Source organism: Corvus brachyrhynchos, unplaced genomic scaffold (genome assembly GCF_000691975.1).
Source record: "Corvus brachyrhynchos isolate BGI_N302 unplaced genomic scaffold, ASM69197v1 scaffold444, whole genome shotgun sequence".
Taxonomy (NCBI): domain Eukaryota; kingdom Metazoa; phylum Chordata; class Aves; order Passeriformes; family Corvidae; genus Corvus; species Corvus brachyrhynchos.
In genome coordinates, this window is record NW_008237886.1 from 702,860 (window position 1) to 709,357 (window position 6,498).

Below are 6,498 nucleotides of genomic sequence, written 5' to 3' on the forward strand. Positions count from 1 at the left end.
AGCAGGAGAAATTGTCCTACATTTGTTGCTGTTGTTATTTGATGTGCAATGGGACTTTTTAAAATGAACTTTCTTTGCTATTCCTTTAATTACCTGAGGTTTTTCACAACACCTATTTCTGCTACCTTTGAAATGGTTGTAAAGCCAGATGCTACAAAGCCAGAGCAATAAGACATATGGAGACAACTTTGGGCAATGTACAACCTGCTGGCTGAAAAGATTTTAGGAAATACATCTTCATACTTGAAAAAGAAAGAAAAAAACCCCAAATGGTGAAAAAATGAAAAAGCAAAAGCTTAGCTGCAAGTATATTTGAAAACTTTTAAAACATCTCTGTACAGAAAAAAACCAGAATTGTTGTTCATCATACAATGATAAGATAGTTTGTGTTGGGAGGGACCTTTAAAGGTCATTTAGTCCAACCCCCTTGCCATGGGCAGGGATCGGATCACTCTCTGTGAATCGCAGCTCGAACTTGCACAATATTAACTCAATGCAGCAATAAAAGGTGAGGGTTTGTTTGGATTTCTTTTTTAAGATAAATTAGTTTTTTATTGCTCATAAATCCTTTTTCAAGGATTGTAGCAATATCTCCATGCACTTTTTGATAACATGTAAAATTGGAAGAATTCTTCTGTCTAAATGCTGACGAGAAACTGTCCATCACTGATAAGTTGCTTATTATCTTCTAGCTACAACAAATAGTGCCTTAATTTTTTTCCCCCTAGTCTTTCCAGACGACTGGCTTTAAATTTCTATGTGATGAGACTCCATGATCAGCTGCTACACTGCTGGTTTGAGACAGGATACAGGTAGCACATACTTCTCAACAAATTTTGACTTCCTTTCCTGCTGTCACCCATATCTGGCTTAATAACTTCTGTGCTTTCAGATATTTCGACATTTTAGCAAGTATGGAACTGCAACTGTTGGGAATAAATGCCTCAAGCATCCCTTTGCAATGCAGCCTTCAAGTAGGAGTCCCTGGGTGGGGTTTTAACAATGCAAACAAAATATATTGCTGCTTCAGAATAAGCTATTTCCTATAGGAAATGTTCCTCCTTCTTTCTCAAAGTGGATGCTCATTTAATGGTTTGGAATGATAGCTGTCAGACACCCACCAAAATCTTGACAATATTTTTCTCTTTCATTATTTCTATGCAATTTCAGCCTGCCTTATGCTGTCCCTTTATACAGAGCAATTGTTCTACTGTTTTTTCAGAAAATCAAATTTTCAGAAAAGTATAAGTACTGACCTACTTAGTTCTTCTCTTGAAAAACTCTGGAAGATTTTTGCAATTTGTGCTGTTTCACAGGAACTATTTAGTCACTTGAAAACATTTCTCCTGTTTTTCATCCTAAAAGGAAAATAAAGCTACAGGTACAAGGTGAAAATATATTTAAAAATTTCACTACTCTTGGAAATACTGTCTGAAATCACTACTGAAAAATGGATATACAAACATGGATATTAGTCAATAAGGTCTAAAGTTTTCATCTATTTTTGACATATTTGTGCTGACAAAATACTGTTTTCCTGTGTTTAGGAAGGGGGTATTTTTATTTACTTGATTAGATAGAAATTGACCCTCTGATTTTGTCATCATGATCTGTTTAAATAGAATATAATTAGAAACTACGTAATGGGTTTTGCTTTCTTCATTGACTAATAGCAGTCTTTGATTTTATTGCATAACTAATACCAAAAGACCTCTTTAAAAAATCTCTATCTAAGTTTGCACATATAAATCATTAATTTTAAATAGTCAATCTATAATAATTTGCCAGGGATCCTGTAGAACATGTCTTGTCTAAGCTGTTTCCCTAGGAGTTCCTGTTTGAAACTCTTATTGCAGAATAAAAGGAAGGTTTGCATGAAGGAGCAGTATCTCCTCTTAGATCCGCTGGTAAAAGGATGGGGCAAGCTTCCAGGCACTTTCTTCTGAAGCAGAGGCAGCAAACACAACTTAGCAGAGATCAGGAGCAAGTCCTGGGAGTCAAACAGCTCCCAGAGCCAGAGGAAGTAATTTATAAGAAAAGTGAACTTTGCACTTGCAGAGAACAGTGGGATAATAAAAAGGAGAAAAGGAAGGCAGTGTTAGGCCACCTTGACTGAAGCAACTCTACTCTTGCCACTTTTCTTGAATGGAGTCTTGATCCTAAAGCACTTCCATTATTTTCTCAGAAGCAATGAGAACCAGCACACTGGAACAGAGGAATTACTGCATTAAAAATAACACCAAAACACTGCTCTTACCATCAGGTTTCCTTTGTGCACCAAGAAGCCATCCATTGTATTATCTTGGTTCTTTGTGTTGGCCAGAAGCAGCTTTTCAGGAAGATTTGGTGTCACCAAAGTACTGGAAACTAAGAAAGCACAGCGGTGAATGACCTTGCAGCTCTGGGATGGGACATCAGAGTATTGGTACTGCATTTACTTTGTCCTGCTGACAGATTTTCATGATAGCATTAAGTTGGCCAAGATCTAACAAAGCTGAGCAGTCTTGCAATCTAGTGGCAACGTTTCTGGGAATAGGCTTTGGAACGACTAACGTGACATGATATGGCTCTGGCTATTTTATGTCTGTCTCGACAAACGAAATGGAATCCTTTTTGGAAGTTATTTCACTCTTTCACTGTCTCACTGTTCATACATACCTTAAAGAAATCTGAGAGATATTTAGCCCTAGATGGCATTCCCTTGGCAAGACTGGAGATGTGTTAAAGTGCTGAGCTGGTGCAGCCTGTATAGTGCTACTGATTGCAAAGTCTGAGTCTCAGAATTCTAAGCTTTAGCAATAATCCAAGTGTCAGGGAGAGGACAGATGGAAATGTTTTCTTAACTGCTTTTCAGTCAATTCTGAGCAGTTTCATGCTGCATGTTTACTGCTGCTTTCTTCAGCCTAGTGTCTTGAGAGATGGTGGTTCTGCAGTATCATGGCAAGTGTTTCGGGGTATAGGCAGCCTTGCCCTTCTGTAACTGCTTACCCTGGAGAGTTGAAAAAATAAAATACTTGACAGTATTAGCTGCAGGCCTAAGTGGGTCATGCCGTGCAAATGTCTCTGATCAAAAGGACAATAGATGCTACTGTATTTGAGAAAAAAGCACTTTAATACAAGTACTAGAAATGTGATAGAATATAATAAGCACTTTTGTACTCAAGTGCAAGTGCTGAGCAAATGCCCACAAGGAAAGGGTTAGCAGACTAAATCAGCACAGGTTAAATGTCTGTGCTTTCAAAACAGGGCTGAAATATAGTATGTTGGATTTTTCCATTTTTTAATGGGAAAGCTGATTCCATTTTCAGGTACCAAAGATGAAAGAACAGATACTACATCTCCAGCTGCTTTAAATTTACATATTTTACATATTCTCAGAGCAGATAATAAAAACTTTTTTTTTTACTTTTCCAGTGTTGTGCCCCGAGTCTAGAGTTCTATGTTCCTACTCTTTCTGATAATCACTACTAGCAATTACTGTTCCTGTTCTGATAGCATTTGTGAGAATAAACCAGTAGTTTGTAGCTACTTCTATAAAGTTTGACAAAAATGTTAAAAAACTGGCACCAATAGTTTGAAAGTTTCAACAAAAATGACCTGAATTAAATCAATAAATAAAGCTCGGAAATTTGGCTGATGTGATTGCCAGCACCAATGACCTAAAGTAAATTTGCTACTGGTGACCAGGTCAACCAAGTTTCCGAGCTTTATTTAAAGCCTAGGAGAGATATTTATGGGCAAAATTCTTTTACCATGTGCTTGTCTTTCTAGCATAGCTTGGAGTTCTTTAAGAATTGTTTATTAAAGTTTCAGTTTAGGGTGGAATATGACAATTAGAGATAAAATTTAGTGCCATTTTATCCTTTTGCCTCATGGTTTCCGTAGTACACATGTGCCGTGTTCAAAGCCTCACCCATCCTTCAGAGCAGAGTTCTCTCTGACCTTTCATCAGATGGATGACCTGAGCTTTATAAGTGTTTTTCTCAATGCCTGAGAGAAAAAATGGTGACATGAGGTACCTGGTGCTACTTCTCTGATATTTTTGTGTGCTTTTGATGTAAAATGACATTATGGAGGTAGTTGGATTGTTCTTTAGATTTCCTCTTCAGGGATGGCATCTATAATTTTTCTTTATATTCCTAGCCATTGCAGGATGCCAGTAGCACAGTTACTGTGGTGTTTTATTTGCTGCAATTGCCAGCATATTTTCTTGCATGCTTTGGAATTCAGTTAGCATGTGTTTTCACTTCACTGAAGTCATTGTTATTAGCAGCTATTCTCCTAACAGTGTGTGTTACATCTCATGCTGGTCAGTCTGAATGTAAGAATGTCCCAAGACAGCAAGTAATGGACAAATCTAATGGATTAAATTAATGCCTGTTGTAGGCTGAACAGCTTCAGCTAGAATTATCTCAGAAATTAACTTGACCCAATATGTGAACAGAACAGTTATTATCAAGAGTACTGGTGATATCTTCCCTTTCACTTCTCTTATTAGAACTATAATACAAACTTTAGTCCTTGTGAGAGTGAATAAGGAGACATCTGCCCTCACAGAAGTCAAAGTCAGATGTATTCTTCATACATACAGCCAGACCCTTGGCTGGTGTTATCAGCCCAGCTGATTCCAGTGCATCTGCAAAATCAGACACCATTCCCTATCATCCTCCAAGAAACCAACATTACAGCAGGTTTGCACAATTCTCTTGGCACATAATTATGCAATTTAATGTGTAGTCTGTTAGTTTATTCTGTACAGGCCAGAATGGAGATTAAGTGTCCAGTCTACCTTGCAGGTGGTAAAAGCTGAGACTAGTTGTGACAATATGCCCTTGAAATTAGTAAAAGTAGCAAAATTGCTTGACTACTGGTTAATAGTTCAATGCCTTCTCTCTGCCTAATTGATCGAATGCCTGCCTCTTGTCACCCCCACCCTTTCTTTCTTATTTTAATGGGTTTGAGGCAAATTCATTTTAGTAATGAGGAACTTACTATCACAGTACAAGAGCTTTTACTCTTGCAAATCAAATATATCAGGGAGTCTATTACTACCAGGCTCTTAAAAAATAAATAAAAAAAAATAAAACAAACAAACCAAAAACAACCCCAAAGACTTTCTGGTAGTCTGAAGCAAATGAACTTACCTTTCTGATTTTTCCTGAGCTATGGGTTCCCATCTTGCAACCCTCACTGTGTTGCATTTTCTTGGCAAACTCTGCCACAGGATGAAGTTTGAGGAATTTTGGCTTACATTTCTTCAGGATGCAGAAATGGAGTATTTGGATTTCTTCTTTTCCAATTACTGCAATGTAGTTTGTTTGCTTGCTGTCTGAAGAAAAAGCTAAAGAAGAAAAATTATGATATTTTGGGAGAAAATTTTCATTTCTAGAGGAAATGTACTGCATTCTAAAGATGTTAGTTTAGTAACAATACTTTAATGTTTTCCAAGATTAATATAGTAACCACTAATGCAGTCTCAAAGACCATGGAAACAGTCTAAGATTTTTTTGCAAATTTTTCCTGCTTAACAAAATAGCTCTTTCACTTTCATAGTTGGTCTACTATGTCTTCAACCATTTAACAATTTGATAATAATGTAAGGGCTGATGTCTCAGTGAGAAGTCATCCCTAAAAGGGGAAACTGTCAAATGAAAAAACAATAGAGAAAATGCCACTGGTAACATTCATTGACTCATAACAAGAGCTTTTGAGCCCTGTGAATCTTAATCTCATTCCAGGCAAAAATTGATATGGGATGTGGCTTTCAAAACAGATGTTGTAAGTCTTATTTATACATTAGGACAGCATTTATGTTGCTATTCAGTGGGAAAAAAGGGTAATGAACTAACTACTGAATCATTTTCCTGAACTGGGTCGTTCTCAGTCTACTGTGTTGCATATTGAAATGTTTTAATAAGCTCCTTTACAGTGGCATCTGTACTTTCAGGTAGCCCTGTCCACTCCAAGGGAGGCCCTGCCATGTGTTTGCTTAAAGTTCTGAAGTATTGGAATGCTTTCCCCCAAAAGGAGTCTTCATTTTAATATAACCTTCAAAAACCAATAGCAGTCTAAGAGGAACAGAGACACTGAAGGTAACAAATTCTGGCAGTCCCTGAGTCTCTTTTGTGCCCTTTGAAAATTAAGGTTACCAGAAAGGGAGCTTTTTCCCTGAGGCATTCCTTAGTGTTTTCCAAATGTTGCTTCATCAGAGGCAAATGGTCAGAGCCACTGAAGAATCCTATTACAAATGGAGATTTTTTTTATTCTTAGATATGTCTCCGTGTTTAGCTGCATTCCTGAAGAGGTAACTGAGATAAAGCATGTGCAAAAGCTTTGCTTATAGAGTTCTCCACAGCTCAAACTCAAACAATTTTCCTTCAAGGTGCATTAGAAGCAAGATGCTTCCAAGTGTGACAATGGTTGCATTTCATCATAAGCAGTTAATCTGGTTCATGTAAAATATTCCTTCCTTGGCAAGAAAACACACTTCCAGCAGTC

General features: G+C 37.3%; 2 long non-coding RNA genes across 2 annotated transcripts in view; one reads left to right on the plus strand and one right to left on the minus strand.

The window, feature by feature from the left end:
• Positions 1–6,498, plus strand: part of LOC108446320 — a 45,077-nt gene that overhangs the window by 31,031 nt on the left and 7,548 nt on the right. The window contains exon 5 of the long non-coding RNA XR_001861479.1: positions 5,948–6,092. This is a non-coding gene — a long non-coding RNA (uncharacterized LOC108446320). The remainder of the gene's footprint in view (positions 1–5,947; positions 6,093–6,498) is intronic.
• Positions 1,263–5,331, minus strand: LOC108446324. Its single transcript, XR_001861485.1, has 3 exons — positions 5,145–5,331; positions 2,258–2,367; positions 1,263–1,358 (listed from the first exon to the last, which is right to left on the minus strand). It is a non-coding gene; the product is annotated as an uncharacterized LOC108446324 (long non-coding RNA).